Genomic DNA, 21,278 nt, shown 5'->3' with positions numbered 1-21,278 from the left:
CCCACAAAGTGGCCTCTGTTTCTATGTCCGTCTTTCTCTCCCTCCCTTTCCTTTTCACTATTTTGCCTCCGGCTGCATCATCCAGGGCACATTTGGGTGCCTGGGAACATTTCAAAGCTCGGGTAGGTGTCTCTGGATTGCTCCAGGGATTGTGTGTGACTCTCCTTGCACAGGTTGGGTACCGGGGCTCAGAAGCAGTCATGTCTCTCACAGCAGAAGCCTCTAGGTAATGAGCCAGTTAGCCATGGTACAGAGTGAAGTCAGGTCAGGCACTTTGACTCCTGTTATTAGGAAAGCCATGAGGAAGACCCAGAACACATAGCTGCTGAGTCTATCAGGAGCACGGGTGACACTGGATGGCCACTGGTGGTTTGAATGTCCCCCTGTCTCCCACAGACTCATGCATTTGCACACTTGGTCATCAGCTGGTGGTGCCTTTCAGAAGGTTGTGGAACCTTTAGGAGGTGGAGTCTTGATGGAGGAGGTGCGTAACTGGCAATGGGTGGGCTTAAGGCTTTACAGTATGGCCCCACTTCCTGTTCACGCTCTGCTTCCTGACTGTGGATGCAGTGTGAACAGCCTGCCTGCTATTCCTACCACTATGCCTTCACCATCACAACCTTCTGTGAGTCCCTTCAATTGCTTCTGGCCGGGGATTTCGTCACAGCAACAGAATAGTAATCGGCATGTCTGCACCTGCCTGGGAACTCATGGAAGAGGCTGCCCATCCACACCTCGGGAATGACGTTGCCCCTCTGAGCCGTGGGGACAGCATGACAGGTCTGTCCTTACCATGTGCTTTCTGGGCTTCCCTTGATGACATGGTAGCCTCATTTTTTGCTAAGATAGCTCAGCACTTGGGTGTGATCTGGAGGGACAAAGAGGAGGTGTATGGGGAGATCAGAAAGCCACCCTCAGCTGCTATGGAAAATCTCTAGCATAAGGACAGGATATAGATGTGGCTTGGGTCCACACCATGTTTAATTTTTAAATTTCTTTTTTTTAATAAAAGATTTTATTTATTTTATGTATATGAGTACATGGTAGCTGTCTTCAGCCACACCAGAAGAGGGCATCAGATCCCATTACAGATGGCTGTGAGCCACCATGTGATTGCTGGGATTTGAACTCAGGACCCCTGGAAGAGCAGTCAGTGCTCTTAACCACTGAGCCATCTCTCCAGCCCCTTTAAGTTCATTTATTTAAGTATTCACTTATGTAAGTGTGGGGTGGCACATACATGTCCCAGAGTTCATGTAGAGGTCAAGGGACAACTTTCAGGAATTGGATTTTACCTTCCACCATGTAAGTCCTGGGGATAGAACTCAGGTCTTTAGGCTTGGTGGCACTGAGTCATCTTGCCACTATGACAGCACTGGGTGATACCTGGGGAGGAGACTCACCCAGGCATGTGGAGGAGGGGGCTTTAGAGCTGAGGGGACTTGAAGGTCATGGCTAAGGACTGAGAGCCCAGTTACAATTGTCTGGGAGTCTCCTGGGACTCCATGCTAGAGAGAGGTGTGCCTCTGGTGTGTCTGCTGCCCAGACAGACTGCAGGTCTGTTCAGGAGCAGCTGCGGAGGGGCGACATGAGGTCCCTGAGTGTCCTTGAGCTGCATCCTGAGTGCAGACTCAGGCTGCCACTGTGTGACCTCAGGATGGGGCATGGGGTGGGGCATCCTCTGCGGTAGACTCTGAGGTTTGGAATGTTGTTGGTTTCTTTTAATTCAGTGCTCAGAATCAGACTCAGAGCCTTTCAGACAGTTGGTGAGAACTTCACAGCTAAGCCATGCCCTAGCCCCTCACTGGGGGACTCTGGTCAGGGACTCTACCACTGAGGTATATTTCCATTTCTCCTGCTCCTCTCCTCCTCTTTTCCTGTGTGTGTGTGTGTGTGTGTGTGTGTGTGTATACTGTCTGTGCACTCATCTCTGTATGTGTACTCTTAACTGCTGAGCCATCTCTCCACCCCTCTACTTGAGTTTTTCTTTTTCTTTCTTTTCTTTCTTTCTTTTTCTTTTTCTCTCTCTCTTTCTTTCTTTCTTTTTTTTTTTTCTGAGACAGAGTTTCCCTGTGTAGCCCTGGCTGTCCTGGAACTTGATTTGTAGACCAGGCTGGCCTCAAATTCACAGAGATCTACCTGCCTCTGCCTCTTGAGTTTTGGGATTAAAGGTTTGAACCACCATTGCCCAGCTCTTCCCTCAATTTTTTGATTGTTTGAGACAAGGTTTAGCTGGGATCCGTCTATTTCCACCTAGTCCCTGAGTCAGCTGCTGAGATTCCTGGCACAAATTCTTCCAGGTGCTTTGTACTGTGGGCATGTGGAGTCCGAATTGTCCAAGCATCGTTTACCCTCTAAGCCATTTTCCTCTCCCACTTTGTTTTTATTTTGAGACAGGATCTTGCTTGGTAGCTCAGGATGGTCTTTTGATCTTCCTGCCTCTGCCTCTTTAGTATTCAGTAGGCGTGAGTGGTCATACCCAATTCTGACTATTGCTGTTTGGGTATTATCAAAAGCTAACTGAAGACTTGGTATTTGGTTGGGTGACAGTGGATGGCAGTATTGGGGTGATCTGGATGGTTGGTACCTGGTGTGTCTCTGACGTCCATCTCTGATGTCAGCCGGGGAGGAGTCAACATGCAGGTGTTGTGTGACGCCACCTCCGGATAAAACACTCTGTAGTTTGCTGTTTTGCTTTGTCTTGGCTCCAAGAAGGACAGTGAGTGCAGCTTCACCTGCAGCGTCCTGCACCTGCTTGGGAGAAATCATGGGATCTCCCTTCCTTATCCCTTGTTAAGATCCCACAGAGCTGCACTTACAACTTAGCACTTACAATGCTCTTGCCCAGCTTTGTCCCAGTGGCCCATGGCATCTAGGTATCAGGTCAAGATAATCACAGAGAGCCAGGCAGTGGTGTTGCACACCTTTAATCTTGGCACTTGGGAGGCAGAGGCAGGAGGATTTCTGAATTTGAGGCCAGTCTGGTCTACAGAATGAGTTCCAAGACAGTCAGGGCTACACAGAGAAACCCTGTCTCGAAAAAAAAAAAAAAAAAAAAACAAACAAACAAACAAATAAACAAAAAAAAAAAAAAGAAAAAAATCAAACCAAACCAACAACAATAACAGCAACAGCAAAGATAATCACAGGTGCCTGCCAACTGGGAAGCCTCTGGGGACCTGTACAATGTCCCCTGCTTTACTGGATGTCAGGCTGCCCATGACTAACTCTCCAAGGAAGTCACCTGTCTGGTGGATGACATCATCTTGACACATGACTTACCTGTTCACTGCAGATGGCCATCCCGAGTCCAGCAATTTCAGAGAAGACAACTCCACCCTCCTAATATGAGTACACTGTCTCTCTCTTTAGACACACCACAAAAGAGCATTGGAGTCCATTACAGATGGTTGTGAGCCACCATGTGGTTCCTGGGAATTGAACTTAGGACATCTGGAAAAACAGTCAGTGCTCTTTAACCGCTAAGCCATCTCTCCATCCCTAGTTGATATTCTTTTTTTGTTTTTGTTTTTGTTTTTGTTTTGTGTTTTTGTTTTTGTTTTTCGAGACAGGGTTTCTCTGTGTAGCCCTGGCTGTCCTGGAACTCACTCTGTAGACTAGGCTAGTCTCGAACTCAGAAATCTGCCTGCCTCTGCCTTCCAAGTGCTGGGATTAAAGGCATGTGCCACCACTGCCCAGCCCTAGTTGATATTCTTAAAGAATTATTTGTTTTTGCTTTTATTTATATGTGTGTGACTGTGTGTGTGGAGGTGCAGTGCCTGAGGAGACCAGAAGAGGGTGTCAGATCCCCTGGGGAGTTACAACATCAGTGTCTGATGTGGGTGCTGGGACTTGAACTCTGGTCCAATGCAAGAGCAGCCAGCACACTTAGCCAGCAAGCATCTCCCCAGCCCAGAGATGGTGCCTTAGGACATTTGTATCTGTCTGTAAGGAAGGAAGGCTTTGCTCCAGGGGACTCAGCTGGTCTAGGTAAAGAAGGCACGGTGTCAGAGGTTGAGCCACCACGTGGTTGTTAGGAATTGAACTTAGGACCTCTGGAAGAGCAGTCGGTGCTGGGAAGCAGGGAGAGGGACAAGTGGTGGCCAGTGCTTGTATTTTACATGCTCTTAAGTAGACGTGTGTATTTTGGTAGTGTCTGCCTGCTTTGAGCTGCAGATCTGACACGGAGCACTGTATGTGGCCCAGCTCACACCTGTGACCCTGGCACTTGGGAGGCAGAGGTCCAGGAGTTAGAAGTCATCCTGGCTATGTGAATTCAGGGCCAGGCTAAAATACAAATCAAAACAAAAGCCCATTATTTATTTATTTATTTATTTATTTATTTATTTAAAATCTAGGGCTGGGATGTGTGCAGCTCAGTGGAAGAGTGTAAAGTATTTTTGCCTTGCATGCAGAGGGCCCTGGGTTCAATTCCCAACATCATCAATGCAATGAAAAAAATCTAAATTTCTAACTGCTGGAACTAATTCTAGCGTGTTGACCCACAGCTCTCTGACTATTCTGTAGACGACATGATTAGCCTGTTCTTATAAGTGAGGAAATGGAGGCTCAGAGAACTACCGGAAGGCACGCAATGTCACACAGGAAAGGTAACATTTGAACTCACAGCTTCGAAGTGAAGCTTCATGCTTTCTCCAGCAGCTCACTGGCAACCTTCCCATCAGCCTCCCACATCTCTCTCCCATCCCCGACCCATCACAGAGTCTGTGACATGTGGAAACCTGCTTGTCTGCCCCGTAAGCAGGGAATTACACAGCAGCGTGATTTACCAATTACAGAATTACTCAGACCAAGAGAATCTTCTTCATGTGGTCCTGGGCTGCAGGGTCCATGGTCTAAGCCTCCACATCCCGGTCTTGAGATGCATGAAGGGCATAGTCCCGGTAGAGGTGGGGGGCACAGCCACCACTTGGTTGAATGGGGGCTCCTAGCTTGGATGCATGGTGACTCCTTGTGGGGGAATTCCACTTGGTTCTAGGGCAGTATCGACAGGACCGTATGCTCACAAGCATCGCATACACACTCAGTGCACTGCTTGGCATCGGACTGCTTCTGCTGTTTCACGCTCTCTGCCTTCAACTCCTCATCTCAAACCCAAATCATTGTACCTGTTGGTTGGAGTTACCGTGACATTTACATGAGATAATATGGGGCTAGAGAGATGGCTCAGTGGTTAAGAGCATTGGCCGCTCTTGCAGAGGAGCTGAGTTGAGTGCCCACAGGGGGGCTTCACAACTGTCTGCAACTCCAGCTGCAGGGGGTTTGATGCCTCTGGCCGAGAACACTGAACACACACACATGCACGCACACGGGCACGCGCACACTCACATGTGGTACATGTGTGCATACACACAATTAAAAAAGAAACTAAATGTTCACAAGATTTTTTTGAGAGCTCACAATTCAGCCTAACTTAGGACATCAAGGCTGACAAGGGGAACTGTTTTTTGTTTTGTTTTGTTTTTGTTTTTAAGAGACAGGCTCTCTCTGTGTAGTCCTGGCTGTCCTAGAGCTTGCTATGTAGATCAGGCTGGCCTTGACAAGGGAACTTCTAACCCTCTGATGAGGCAGTCTCTTCCTCCAATGGACACCTCCTGTGGTCTGAGTCCACTCCATATTGCCCTGACCTCCATGCTTCCGCTCCTTTTGTCTGCATGTGAGTGTATGTGCACATTTATTTCTTTTTTTCATTTTTATTAGATATTTTCTTTATATACAATTCAAATTTCAAATGCTATCCCAAAAGTTCCCTATACTCCCCCCCCCATTCCCCTACCCACCCACCCCTGCTTCTTGGCCCTGGCGTTCCCCTGTACTGGGGCATATAAAGTTTGTAATACCAAGGGGTCTCTCTTCCCAATGATGGCCAACTAGGCCATCTTCTGCTACATATGCAACTAGAGACACGAGCTCTGGGAGGGTACTGGTTAGTTCATATTATTGTTCCTCCTATAGGGTTGCAGATCCCGTCAGCTCCTTGGGTGCTTTCTCTAGCTTCTCCATTCGGGGCCCTGTGTTCCATCTTATAGATGACTGTGAGCATCCATTTCTGTATTTGCCAGGCACTGGCATAGACTCATACAAGACAGCTATACCAGGGTCCCTTCATCAAAATCTTGCTGGCATGTGCATATTTATGTGTACTGGGGCTAGCAGACAACTTGGGTCTCACTGCTTCGTTATACTCAGTGTGGGTGAATTGCAGCAGCAACAGCAGCAGCAGCAGCAGTAGGTATTCTTGTTAGTGGTGGTGATGGTGTGTGTGTTTGTGTGTGTGCTTCTATGGAGACCAGAGGTCAATGGTGGTGCCTTCTATCTATCTCTAGCTTACTTAATTTTTTTTTTTAAATTTCATGTGCACTGGTGTTTTGCCTGCATCTATGTCTATGTGGGGGTATCAGAACCTCTGGAACTGGAGTTACAAATAGTTGTAAGCTGCCATGTGGGTGCTGGGAATGGAACTTGGGAACTCTGGAAGAGCAGTCAGTGTTCTTAACTGCTGAGCCATCTCTCCAGCCCCTCCACCTTACATTTTTACACAAGGTCTCTCACTGAATTGGGATCTCAGGGACTGGCTAGGCTGGCTGGCTGTCGAGCCCCTGGAGCTCTTTGCCTCCCAGTACTGGGTTACAGGTGAGCACCATAGTTTTACTGGGGGTACTGGGGGTTGAACTCAAATCCTCATGCTTGTGGGGCAATTCTTCACCCACAGAACCATTTTCTCAGCCATACATTAGTTTCCTATTTTGGACAGGGTCTGTCTTTGGCCTGGAACGTGCTCATTCATCTGGATACCTTGCCAGTGAGCCCCTAGAGCTCTCCTGCCTCTGCCTTCCAATTGGTAGAAAGCTTAAATGCTGCTTCTTGCCCAGTACATTGCCTTGACATGTAGAAAGTTCCCAGAGTTCTCTTGGGTTGAGTAAGGCCAAGCTGTCATGTTGGTTGAAGCATTAGGTCAGAGGGTGACTCCCATTTCCAGCTGTGGAACGTCTAGGGGGTCAGTCTAGCACTTCTGGCCACAAGGTCCCAATGCTACCCACCTGTCCCTGCTGAATTGATACCACAATGGGCAGCCTTTTCAGATCTGCATCTGTGCAGATGGTCAGCGCAGCCTCTCCATCTTCTGAGGCGCATGATCTGTGGCTCTAGCAATGGACAGGGACCCTGGATACTGGAGAGTCATACGGACTTGAGACAGAGTGAGAAACGGAAGCCAAGATGCGATCACTTAAGCTGTGCACTGCACAGGGCCAGGACACGGTCCACCCGAGTTTTTATGAACTCTGTCACACATGGTCTGAGTGTTAGCTTGCAGGCTGGAATGAGAAATGCAGAGTGGAACGGGTAGGAGATACTGGGGCTTGGGGGAAAGCCTGAGGTAGACTTGCTTGAAAGGTCAGGTTTTGTAATGTCCACCAGCTCAGGATCTGGAAGAGGGCTGGGGTGAGGGCTCAGTTGTTTGAGCCTGCATAGCACACACAAAGCCTTGGCTTTTCTATCCCAGTACTGTGTAAACCGGGCACACTGCGGTGTGCATCTGTAATTCCAAGTGCTGGGGAGGCGAGGCAGGAAGATCAGGAGTTCAGGATTGTCCTAGACTCCTAGTGAGTTCAAGGGCAACCTGGGCTTAAGACTTAGTGTAAGAAGAGAAAAGGATTAGGAGTGGCCTTGGGATTCATTCACACAGTGTAATGGGTTCAACTTTGGCTTGAGCCCACTCATGGGATATGTTTTGGGGAGGGAACCCTGAGTCCCTGGGTGTAACGAGCCTAGTGTCTGACCAGAACATGGAATGGCAACCCCAGCTTGAAATACTGTGGCATTCTTGTTAACTTGATGCTGTAGAGAGCCTCCTGGAGTTGCAACATTCTTTATTCCTGAGGTCTCTGCTTGGACAGTCTTACCTCTTGTGGGGACAGAGAAGCCATTCTGGAGGCTCAGGGTCTCAGGCAGGTGGGCACCCTGTCTATGGAAAATGGAGAGACAGGGAAATTACAGTTTCCCCTCCCTCCTGGTCACACTGTTTCCCAACTCTCTCTCTCTCTGTTTGCACATGTACATATGTGTGCATGTGTGTGGAAGCCTGAAAGTGACTTTGCTGCTCACCCTCAGGCCCTATCCACCCCAGGTTTTTCCTTTATGTTTATACATGTGTGTGCAGGTATGCTTACATATACATACACAGGTGCACACACTAATGTGGATGTCAGAGAATAACTTGTGAGAGTAGGTTCTCTCCTTTCTATAGGTACTGAGTTCAGGTCATCGGCTTTGCTATCTTATGAGCAAACCTTATCTATCTATCTGTCTGTCTGTCTGTCTGTCTGTCTGTCTGTCTGTCTATCTATCTATGCCCTCCAGTCTCTGCCTCTTCAGTGCTGACATTACAGACATGAGCCAAGATGCCAGCTTTATTTATTTATTTTTACTTACTCACTGCCCCCTCCCCCCCTCCTGAGCACCCCTTCCCACAATCCTTCCCCCATCTCCCTTCCCCTTCTCCTCCGAGTGGGCAGATCCCCCCCCCCCCCGGGTATCCTCCCACCTTAACACATCAAGTGTTTGAGGCTAGGTGCATCCTCTCCCACTGAGGCCAGACATGGCAGCCCAGCTAGAAGAACATATCCCACAGACAGGCAACAGCTTTTGGGATAGTGTTCGCTCCCGTTGTTTAGAACCCACATGAAGACCAAGCTGCACACCTCTACATATGTGTGGAGAGGCCTAGGTCCAGCCTGTGCATGCTCTTTGGTTGATTCAGACTCTGAGAACCCCAAGGGTCCAGGTTAGTTGACTCTGTTGGTCTTCCTGTAGATTTCATATCCCCTTTGGGACCTGCAATCCTTCCTCCTATTTTTCCACAAGGGTCCTCAAGCTCCATCCACTGTTTGGCTGTGGATGTCTGCATCTGTCTGAGTCAGCTGCTGGGTGGAGCTTCTCAGAGGACAGCTGTGCTAGGCTCCTGTCTGCAAGCATAACAAAGCGTTATTAGTAGCGTCAGGGATTGGTGCTTACCCATGGGATGGGTCTCAAGTTGGGCCAGTTATTGGTTGGCCATTCCCTCAGTCTCTGCTCCATTCCCCATCCCTGCATTTCTTGTGAACAATAAATTTTGAGAGTTTTCTGGATGTGTTAGTGTCCCTATTGCTCCACTGGGGTTCCTGCCTGGCTACAGGAGGTGGCCTCTTCAGGTTCCATATCTCCCATGCTGTGAGTCACTGCTAAGTTTTAAGATTTATTTATTTATTATATATACAATAATCTGCCCACATGTATGCCTACAGGCCAGAAAAGGGCATGAGATCTCATTACAGATGATTATGAGCCACCATGTGGTTGCTGGGAATTGAATTCAGGACCTCTGGAAGAGCAGCAAGAGCTCTTAACCTCTAAGCAGCCTCTCCAGCCCATGCCCAGCTTCCTAATAGAGTCTCTGGGGATCAAGCCTTGTGCTTGCTTAGCAAGCACATCACACACAAGGCCGTCCTCTCAGCCCCTCCTCATTTCTTGGATAAGGAAACTCACTCAGATCCTGGGGTTACATGGCTGGAACAGAACAGCACCGTGACCACCATAGGATCCCTGGGTGCTGGTGTCACCTGAGGGAGATGGAAGCCTTCATGAAGTTTTTCAGGACTGTTGAATACCATATTCTTCTGCAGGGAGACATAGCTCCAGCTTCCAGGAAACAGTTAGGATGGTGTGTGTGTGTGTGTGTGTGTGTGTGTGTGTGTGTGTGTGTATGTTGGGGGAAGGTAGAGGGGATATGGGCTATTGGCGTGAGTTGAGAGCAGAGAGGAGGAGGCTGGGGAAGGTGCAGGACTCAGTCTCCTCCACCCTCTGCAGTGAGCTCTGGGTGGTGACCTGATGGGAAATCCATCAGACCCCGAAGATGGCCAGCATGCACCCATCGGTCGGCTTGTTGCGGACTTACCTGGAGAGTGAAAGGTCTCACAATAGCTTGGAGACACTGATGACACCATGATTTCGGAGGGTGATATTTGGACCTCACTGCATTAAGAACATGAGCCCAGAACTGGGGTGTGCATCTGTGGGGGGAGTACCTGCCTAGAGTGCATGGAGCCTTGGCATCCATCACTAACACAGATTAAAACAGGCAGAAGCCTGCGACTCCAGCACCAAGGGATGGAGGCCAGGGAGCCGCCTGGCAGCAGCCCAGTTTTGGGAGAGGCCAAGGTGGCTTCAAAAATGAATATGGGGGTCTTGGGTCTAGAGAGATGGCTAGCAACTGACACTTCCCTTCCTATAGCCTTTCTCAGTCACAGCAACAGAAATCAGCTGTCATCGTTGTCACAGAACACCTGACAGAAGCAACTTAAAGGAGCATGGGTTGATCTGATTCATAAGTTTAGGGGTGTTTCAGTCCATCATGGTGAGAAAGACATGATCTGCTTCAAGGCCCTGGGAGCATAAAACAAACTCATGGTAGACAGGTTGAAGAGAAGCAGCAGGAAGCAGCACAGGGCTTTAACTTTCAGGACCACTCGGCCCCCAGTGACCCACTTCCTTCAGAGGCTCTACCTCTGAAAGACCCCGCAAAAGCCCCAGTAACACCCTGTGCCAGAGCCCAGCATTCCAGCACACAGGGAACATTCCAGAGTCACACTGTAACAGGAGCAAGTCCTCCATCTGTCTGGTTCCTCCGTGTCCCTGGTCCTCTAGCAGGGCTGAGGATCGAGGGGACTCACCAGGCCTGGATGCTAATACTCAGTGCCTCGTTGCTAAGGTAGAAGACTGTCTTGTTTGGTTTTAGCCTGACCACACAAGACGGGAGCACTGGACATGATCCAATCGATGGGACCCCCCAGCATGTCGCATGTCCTGGCTGATTCTCCTCTATTGTTTCCCCTTGACCCCCGCCCTGGCCTCCACATGTCCTCAACACACACTCTCCTCACTGGACTCCTTCACATCAAAGGGAGCCTTGAACTTCTGCTTGTCTGTGCTTTGGTAGTTGGCCTCCATGGTCCAGGCCCCTAAACTGTGACAGAAAGTTGGGACATAGAAAGATAGACAGTGACTTCCTATGCTGCCTGTCTTTGAGGGGTACATCAGGTTTTTGGGGACTTGGGTAAAGATGACCATGTTCCTCAGGTTTTCTTGAGGTCTTACTCCCTAGGAGCAAATCCTTGGGCCAAACCTTGACAAAAGAAGCAGTGAGGGTCTCTGTTGTTGAGAGAAAGGCTGCCTTGTGCAGTCATGCAGGCTGCCCATCACACAAGGACATTCCCCGGGAGAGGGATGAGGTACAGTTAGCATGCACTTTCCTAAAATACCAGTAGAGGGCCCTTCCTACCTAACCAGTTTCCATAGTGGAAAGAAGACTTCATTGGTCATCAGGCTGGTCACAGTGATTCTGGGTTCTGCTGGTACAAGGGGCAGGGCTTGTAACTGTCCTGAGAAAGGGTTTTGATGGTCTGTGCCTCCAGCACGCAACTCACAAGTCCCCTTTTTCCCTGTCAGGGTCCACCTTGATGTCTAGTGTGAGATATCTTGATACAGGCTCTGTCCTGTGGTTCACATTAAGTTCAAGATAGTAAACTAAGAGAGACTGGAAGACCCCGAGCATTTGACACAGGACAGGAGGGCGAGAGGTCTCAGGGAGATAAGAGCAGCTCCCTCAGAGAATGGGCAGAGGAGGAACACATCGGGAGCTGGTGAGGATTTTAGGGTGTTTGAGATAAGAACTTGAGGAAGTTTGAATGGCTCCATAGGCAGTGGCATTATTTGAAAGGATTAGGGCATGTGGCCTTGTTCAAGTAGGTGTGGTTTTGATGGAGGAAGTATGTCCCTGGGGTGGGTTTTGAGGTTTCAGAGGCTCAAGCCAGACCTAGTGGCTCACTGTCTCTTCCTGTTGCCAGTTGATCCAGAGGTAGAACTCTCAGCTCCTTCTCCAGCACCACGTCTGCCTGCATGCAACCATGTTTCCTGCCATGACAATAATGGACTAAATCTCTGAACTGTATGCCAGCCCCAATTAAACGCTTTCCTTTATAAGAGCTGCTGTGGTCATGGTGTCTCTTCACAGCAACAGAAACCCTAAGACAGAGCTTCTGCCCCCAAGGGCCCAGCAGGGGTACACACTATCTCATCTGCCTGTCAGCATGGAGAAACTCCAACCCCATCTTCTCTGTGGATGAGAAGTCAGAGTAAGGCACGCAAGTCACCCAGGTGATGACACGTTGTTGTCCTTGTTTTGGTGGAGCTTACACCAGGCTCTCGAGAAGCTGGAGAGATTTACTCACTTTCCTCAGGCTCTGTTGGGGGATCCCCCTCTCTAGGGGTAAAGCTTTGGCCATGTTTTTGGGACAAATGAAGAGGACTGGGGAGATGACCCAGCAGGCAGAGTGCCTGCTGCACAGGTGCCAGGACCCCAGCTCGGATCCGCAGTACGCATGTAACAGGTGTTCATGGTGGCACACTCCTGTAACCCCAGTGCTGGCATACAGCGATAGAAGGAATCACTGGCCAGACAGTCTAGCCAATCAGTGAGCTCTAGGCTCAGTGAGCAATCCCATCTCAAAACCTAAGATGGAAGGGCTGGAGAAAGGGCTCAGCACTTGTTGCTCTTATAGAGGATTTGAGTTTGGTTCCCAGCACCCATGTCTGGTAGTCACAGCCTCCTGTAACTCCAATTCCAAGGCATCAATGTCCCCTTCTAGCCTCTGAGGGCAGCTGCACTCATGTGTGCATACTCTCATACTCATATAATTAAAAATAAAAATATGTTCTTAGCACAAACAAAATGGAAAAGCCAGATCTGTTATTTCAGCATGGAAGAGGCAGAGGCAGAGGCAGAGGCAGAGGCAGAGGCAGAGGCAGAGGCAGAGGCAGAGGCAGAGGCAGAGGCAGAGGCAGAGGCAGAGGCAGAGGCAGAGGCAGAGGCAGAGGCAGAGGCAGAGGCAGAGGCAGAGGCAGAGGCAGAGGCAGAGGCAGAGGCAGAGGCAGAGGCAGAGGCAGGCAGATCTTTGTGGGTTCAAGAGCAGCCTGGTCTACCTAGAGAGTTTCAGAGCAGCCAGGACAGCAAGACCTTGTCTCAAAAGTCAACTATAACAACAAAAATACGATGAAGAGTAATAGAAGATGCTTGGCACTCTGGCTTCCACGTGTGCATGTAGCTCCTTCCCTCTACCCACATATACTGAGCACACACACTATATACTGAAAACCAAAGGAGCAGTTGACTGGCCTGTCTTTGGGAGTATCTTAGGGTTTTTATTGCTGTGATGAAACACCATGACAAAAAAAGCAAGTAGGAGAGGAAAGGTTTATTTGGCTCACACTTCCATATCACTGTTGTTCATCAAAGGAAATCAGGACAGGAGCCAGGAGGCAAGAGCTGATGCAGAGGCCATGGAGGGGTGCTGCTTACTGGCTTGCTCCTCATGGCTTGCTCTGCCTGCTTTCTTATAGAACTCAGGACCAGCACCTCAGAGATAACACCACCCACAATGGGCTGGGCTCTCCCCTGTCAATCACTAAGAAAATGCCCTCCAGGCTTGCCTACAGTCTGATCTTATGGAGGCATTTTCTCAATTAAGGTTCCCTCCTCTCAGAAGACTCTAGCTTCTGTCAAATGGTTATAAAAATAACCAATACAGGAAACAAGTTTGCCATGCAGTTGTGCAGACTGCTCACTGCAGGAGGACACTTTGTCAAAGGAGGAATGAGCCCAGCCCATGCTCAGCTTCCCAAGTTGAAAGCACAGGAGATCCTCTATGGTTTTCATAGGCATCTAAAAATGGACTAGCCTTTCTTGGCTCTTAAGGTTTGGGGACTTCTTATTTCTAAACAGATAGGACATGAATTGCTACAAATTCACCCAGGTCCTGCATGGATGCCACAGTGCCCCTAGTGGGAGGCCCTCCCTAGTGTCTGTGCCTAGAGTCACATTTTGTGGTCATTTGTCATCTCTTGTCACCTACTATTACAGATGTCTTAGTTCTCTAGGGTAACAGAACTTACAGGATGAATCTGTATAGAAAGGGGGTTGATTAGCATTACAGGCTATGGTCCAGCTAATCCAACATGACTGCCTATGAATGGACGGTTCGAGACTCCAGTAGTTGTTCAGTCCACGAGACTGGGTGTCTCAGCTGGTCTTCAGCTGCACTGGAATTCTGAAGAAGTTGTAATGTCAGTGACGGCATGGGCTAGCTGTTAAGAGCAAGCAGGCAGAGCAAGAGCTTTCTCTCTCCACGTCCTCTATAGTGGCTGCCACCAGAAGGCGTGGCCCAGGTTAAATGTGATCTTCCCATGGAGAAGATCCAGACTAGAGGTGGGCCTTCCCACTTCAAATTATTTAATTAAGAAAAAAAAATCCCTCATAGGTATGCCTGGCCATTTGGGTTTTAGTTAATTTCAGATGTAGGCAAGTTGACAGTCAGGACTATCCATTGGAGCAGGCATCTGAACCATGAAGCCATTTTCCACTGACAATGATCAGGCTCCTGGACAGCACTGTCTTCTTGACCAGAGAGTCCCACACCATGGTGGTCACCTCAAGAGGTATCTCCTGGAATCTGAGTGGGCATAGATACTGATGTTCTTAGAACTGCCAACCTTCACGGCTCGGTGTGTGTGTGTGGTGGCTGAGGGTGTCACCTGGAAGTACCTGTTAGAGGCCAGAAGAGACACAAGAGGAACTCAGTGATTAGATAGTCAAATTGGGGAGCACTGCCTGGGTGACTCATGAGGGAGGCTCAGCATGGCCCAAGGGGCTGCCAGTGAGGACCAGGAAGAAGCCCAGGATCCAGGGCTGGTCCACGGTGTGCCTGAGATAGAGCCCAGGTCTGTTGGTGTTGGCTTATCTTGACAGAGTTAATGTCTAAACAGCTTGGAAGGGGAGTACCTGTAAATCCAACAGAAGGGGCCTAGGAGATGCCCCTCAACCTCAGCCAGACCTCCCGGGGTGCTGGAGACAGTTGCCTTGAGATAAGCCCCAGTCAAGGGGGTCAGAGTGGCCTGAAGGAGAGCCACAGATGGTTTATCCCCTCTGCTGGCAGGAGGATTGTCTGCTAGTGACAGGTGGCACTTCCCCTCGCCCCAGGTCTGGATGGCTGCTATTGTGGTTCTACAATAGCTGTTGCCACAGGACGCAGTAAGCACTTTACCCAGGCTCCAGTTCCAGGCATGAGCGACCTTTTGGCACTCAGCCTGCCTGGCCCAGGAGCTTCAGACGTGGAGCTGTTTTAGAAACGTGGATCAAAATCTTCTTCAAGGCCGATGAGAGGGCTCAGCAGTAAGTGCAGGAGCCACGAAGCCTAAGGCCCCGAATTCCATGCCCAGGCCTCACATGATGGAGGAGGAGAACTGACTTCTGAAAGTTGCCCTCTGATCTCCATGTGAGTGCTCTTGGGCACACACAATTATTAACAAGTGTGATAAAACTTAAAAAATCCTCTTGCAGGCTGGAGATTTGACTCTATGGGTGGAGTGTTGAATATGCACACAAAGGGCTGGGTTCCATCCTTAGGGACACAGAAAGTGGGTGTGCTGGCTCACACCTATACTTTCAGCAATGTAAAGTAGAGGCAAGTGATCTTTATGAGTTTAAGGCCATTCTGGTCTGCATAGAGAGACTGTCTCAAAGCAAGCAAGCAAGCAAGCAAGCAAGCAAGCAAGCAAGCAACCAACCAACCAACCAACCAACCAAACAAACAAACAAACAACCAACCAACCAACCAACCAAACAAACAAACAAAAAGTTTAAAATTATCCTTAGTTACACCTGGAGTTCCAGGTCAACCTGGCCTATATGATACTATGGTTTGCTTTTTTTTTTAAAAAAAAGGAAAGAAAGAGATGGAAAAACAGGAATTGAACAGAAGAGGGAGAGCCTCAGACTGAAGGAGTGAAGAAGACTCACTCCTGAAGGTGGTGAGGATGGTGGTTTGTGCAAAAGTCCAGGGGCAGGAAGGGACTGAGAGTCATCTCAAAAAACAAAGGGAAGGGCTAAGGAGATGGCTCAGTCAGTAACATGCCTCCTGCAGAAACGGGGGGAGGTCTGACTTCAGATCCCCACTATCGATGTGTGGTGTGTGCCTGGAGTCCCAGTGCTGGGGACAGACAGGTAGATTCCTGGGGCTCACACTAGCTGGGTAGGTAGTTTAAACCCATCAGCAAGTCCCAGGTTCAGTGAGAGACCCTGTCTCAAAGAATGAGCAGGGTATAAACACACACACACACGTGTGACACATACACATATGCACACACACACATACACACACGCACACATACACACACAGACACACACATACACATACACACATACACACACGCGTACACACAGACACACACATACACACATAGTCACACACACATGCACACACACACTCACATGCACACACAGACACACATAGACACACATGGGCATAGACACTCACACACACATGTACACACATATACACACACAGACACATACACATGCACAAATACATACACACACAGACACACACACACAGACACTCACACAGACACATACACACACATGCACACACACATACACACATAGACACACACATACACACACAGACATACACACATGTGCACACACAGACACACACACATACATATACTCACGCGTGTGCACACACACACTCACACTCGCCTCCCCTCCAGCTCTTGCTTTGATTTCTTTGATTTCTGCACCAAGCAAGCACCCACTAGGCTCCCCATCCTTGCAGGCAATGGTTGTTCTTGGTAAATAAGGTCCATTGTCCATTGTTCCTGACCTACGCCAGCCTTCATTTCCAGAAAGCAAATGATATATATTAAATAAAGGCGGGGAGGGAAGCACAGCACACTGGGCACATTCCTGGAAGAAGGCTTGCTTTGTCCCTAGTAAGTCCTGCTGGCTGGTGTGTGTGTGTGTGTGTGTGTGTGTGTGTGTGTGTGTGTGTGTGTGTGTTAAAGAGAATGTCAATCTCGCTTGGACACAGCTGGAGTTGCAGAGAAATTCTTTCTGAGGTTTTGTCTGCCTGCAGCTTAGACAATTTACAATTATTATTTTTATTTAATATTATCATTATTTTTATTTTAGTTTTGAAACAGCCTGTCATGTACCTCAGGCTACCCTTGAACTAACTATGTAGCCAAGAATAACCTTGAACTTCTGACCCTCCTGCCTCTAACCCTGAGCTCTGGGATTGCAGGCATGTCCACTACAGAGGATGTGAGGTGTTAGGGATGGAACCCAGGGCTTTCAGCGTGCTGGGTGATCACCACCAAGTGAGCTACAGTCTAGTCTCAGCTTGGACAGTCTTGCCTCTTGCATGACCTCTGATGTCCATCAATGACTCTAACGTACGTTTGTCCAGGAAGCATCGTCTGTGAGTGTGGCTCTACATGAGTGTGACAAATAAAATCACTCCTGTGAGTGTGGACATTTCCTGGGAACTTAAAAGCCCAGTGTGCATTTTTCGTCCTTAAATGTTACAGCTCACAGTGAACTGGGTGGCACATGCCCGTGATCCTGGCACTCAGGGAGCCCAAAGCAGAAAGCCAGTCTAAGCTGCATAAGTCAAACAGACAAACAAACAAACAAACAAACAAACAAACTAACTAACCAACCAACCAGGGCTCTGTGTGGTGGAGCATGACTTTAGTCCCAGCACTCAGGAGCCAGGGGCTGGTAGATCTCAGAGTTCAAGGCTACCTAGTCCACATGGTGAAACTCTGTCTTAAAAACAGAAGAAAACAAGCAAGCAAGCAAGCTAGCAATCAAACAAATAAAAAGCACCTGTAACCAGGGAGCTGGAAAGATGGCTTGGTGGGTAAGATGGTTTGTTGTAAAAGCAACAGGACCCAAGTTCAAATCCCCAGCACACACTTAAAACATGAGGTGGCCAAGATGGTTCATCAGGTCAGACACTTGTCAGCAAGACTGGTGAACTACAGCTGGATCCCTGAGACCTACAAGAAGGAGGGGAGAACGGACTCGTGCGAGGCCTGCTCTGACCTCCATGTTTGTGATCCAGCAAGAGGGCTCAGTAGGTAAAGGTCTCTGACACCAAGACTGACAACCTGAGTTCTGTGCTTGGGACCCACTAAGTAGGAGAGAGCAACCCCCAACAAGTTGTCCTCTGACCTTCACCCCAGTGTGTATGTGAAATAAATGCATAGATGCACAGGTGTATTTTTTTTTTTTTTTGAGATAGGGTTTCTCTGTGTAACCCTAGCCACCCTCAAACTCACAGATCTCCCTGCCTCTGCCTCCTGAGTGCTGGGATTAAAGGTAGCCGAGAGTTAGCCAGAGCCAGGCTGACTCCATGACAGGCTGCCAACTGGCAGTCTGCGAAATGAGGCCTAAGTTTCTGTTTCCCAGAAATGAGAACCCGGATCTGAAAACCTGTGGTCAGCCAACCACTGCTGCGGCAGCCCATCTGAAGACACCTTGTCATCTGGCTTGATGTAAGAATAGGTAGCTAGAATGAGTAAGCCACCCCCTGGGAAGTCTCCAGAGCCTAACCAACCGCAGACCCCTGGAGACAGAGATGAGCAATGAAGGTAAAAGGTCAAGGGCACTTACCCCTCCCTGGAATCCTCTGACTCCATTCACAAATGGGGAGACTCCTGCTTGCAAGAAATTCAGCTGAGGGCCAGGCGTGGTGGCGCACGCCTTTAATCCCAGCACTCGGGAGGCAGAGGCAGGCGGATTTCTGAGTTCGAGGCCAGCCTGGTCTACAAAGTGAGTTCCAGGACAGCCAGGGCTACACAGAGAAACCCTTTCTCGAAAAACCAAAAAAAAAAAAAAGAAAGAAATTCAGCTGAATAAATGCTCTTTGCTTTTGCATACTATTTGAGGCTGGGGTGTCATTCTTCAGTGATTCCTAACAGCACCACCACTGCCAGGCTATAAATGTAGTTTTTTTAAAAAAATTTTTTACTTATTATATGTAAGTATACTGTAGCTGTCTTCAGACACACCACAAGAGAGCATCAGGTTTCATTATGGATGGTTGTGAGCCATCTTGTGGTTGCTGGGAATTGAACTCAGGACCTTCAGAAGAACAGTCAGAGCTCTTAACCACTGAGCCATCTCTCCAGCCCTAAATGTAGTTTTAAAAGTAGAGTGTGCACTAGAGGAAGTCCTCATCTTCTCTTAGGCTTCTACATACGTGCACACCTGCACACACCTACATACACATACTATATATGTGCACACCACACAGACAAAACAGATGAACTACTAACAAACTGCAGCTTTGGGGAACTAGGGCTCAACAGCCCTCTGAGAAATCACATCTTCAAAGCAAGTTAGACTCTAACAAGGCAGGTGGACTCTGAACAGGCTGGCCTTGAATTAGGGAGCCTCCTTCTCCAGGCTTGGTGCTGGGATTACAGGCAAGGGCCACCATATCCAGCTAGCATTCTCTCCCTCCCCTCTCCCTCCCCTCCCCTTCCCTCCTCCTCCCTTTCCTCTCCCCTCCCTCTCCCTCTCCCCTCTTTCTCCCTGTGTGTCTGTCATATGTGCACATGCTAAGTTATACACGAGTAACGTATACAGTTCCATAGGTCAGGGAACAACTTGCTGGATCCCAGTCTCTCCTTTCATGTGGATCTTGGGGATTGTTTGTTGATGTTTGAAAGCAGGTTCTAGAACACTGATGTCCATTTATAGTCTTAGGTTCTTAAGGGATCACAGTTTGGGATTTGATCTTTTCCCCCACCTCCACTAAGTGTTTCTCTGTGTTGAAGGTGATAGGTGATGCTAAGGAGCCCAGGGCAGCAGATAGACCAGCAGTGAAGGTGTCTGGGGCTCTAAGCTCCATTCCTGTCGCTTTTTTCTTTAATTTTCCCCACTGATCAGTTCCTATCACCCACACCTCGGATCCAGCAGATTACAATGAAAAGTATTCGAGCAACACCTAGAGACCAAGTGTGTATTGTGTGTCCAGTGTCAACACACTGGGGTATGTATGTGTCTGTTTGTGCGCGTGTGAATGTGGTGTATGTGAACTTGTATGTACATGTATGTGTATGTACATGTATGTGGTGTATGTGAACTTGTATGTACATGCATGTGGAGGTCAGAGGACAACAAGCAGGAGCCTATTCTCTCCTCCCACCCTGTGGGTTGCAGGGATGGAACTCAGGTTATCAGTCTTGGTGGCAAATGCCTTTATCCACTGAGCCATCTCTCTGGGCTTCCTTCCTCCCTTTCTTTCTTTGTTTTTTTTTTTTGTTTGTTTGTTTCTGACATGCTCATCTCTCACTAACCCAGGGCTCATCCAGTCAACCAGTCAAGAACTCAGCTAGCCAGATGCAGCCTGTCTCTGCTTCCACAGGCCGGGCTTACAGACATGTGTCGTCATGACGAGTGTTTTAAGAGGGTGCTAGTGATTAAATTCGGGTCCTCATGCTCTCCAGCCCATTACGACAGGATCTGGGATCGTCTAGGAGATGAGATTCCAGGCACCACTGCGAGGGACTTTCTCGATTGGGTTAATTGAGGTGGGCAGTGCCATGCCATGAGCTGGGGTCCTGGAATGAACGAAAGAGGAGACAAAATGAGCACCAGCATCCATCTCCATCTCCTCCTGGCTGTGGATGCAGCGTGACCTCGTGCTCCTGCGGCACCAGCATCCATCTCCATCTCCTCCTGGCTGTGGATGCAGCGCGACCTCGTGCTCCTGCGGCCACAGCTCTGCCATGACTGACTGTAGCTCACACTCTTGAGCTAAATTAAACCCTCTGTTCTTAAGTTCCTGTGGTATTTGAATGAAAAATCATATGCCCCACCAAAGCTCATATATTTGAATGCTTGGCTGGTGATGCTTGGTGGAACTCTTAGGAAGGATTAAGGGTATGGCTTTGTTGGAAGAGCTGTGTTTATGAGGTGGGCTTGGAGGTTTCAAAGACCATACCATTCCCACTTTGCTCTGTGCCTTGTGTTTGTAGATCAGGTGTAAGCTCTCAGCTACTGCTCCAGCATCATGCTTGGCTGCTTTTGCCTCCCTGCCTCCCTCCTTCCCTCCATCCCTTTCTCCCTGCTTCCCTCCCCCTCCCTCCCTCCCTGCCTCCATCCCTGCCTCCCTGCTTCCTTGCCTGCCCTGCCTCCCTGCCTCTCTCCCTGCCTCCCTGCTCATCTGCCTAGCTCCCTCCCTGCCTGCCTGCCTGCCTGCCTGTCTGCCTGCCTGCCACCTCTCACCTGTTACATGCCTGTTCCATGCTCCCCACCATGATGGTCATGGATTGAAACTGTGAGCTCCTAACAAACTCTTACTTCTATTCAT

The 21,278-nt window shown here is 49.0% G+C and overlaps 1 long non-coding RNA gene across 1 annotated transcript; it reads left to right on the top strand.

Annotated features, from left to right (window-relative positions):
- Positions 1-363: 363 nt before the first annotated feature.
- Gm39300 lies at positions 364-20,746 on the top strand. Its single transcript, XR_870563.3, has 2 exons — positions 364-780; positions 20,267-20,746. It is a non-coding gene; the product is annotated as a predicted gene, 39300 (long non-coding RNA).
- The last annotated feature ends 532 nt before the right edge of the window (positions 20,747-21,278 follow it).

Source organism: Mus musculus, chromosome 9 (genome assembly GCF_000001635.26).
Source record: "Mus musculus strain C57BL/6J chromosome 9, GRCm38.p6 C57BL/6J".
Taxonomy (NCBI): domain Eukaryota; kingdom Metazoa; phylum Chordata; class Mammalia; order Rodentia; family Muridae; genus Mus; species Mus musculus.
This window is presented reverse-complemented; position numbering and strand designations above follow the sequence as displayed.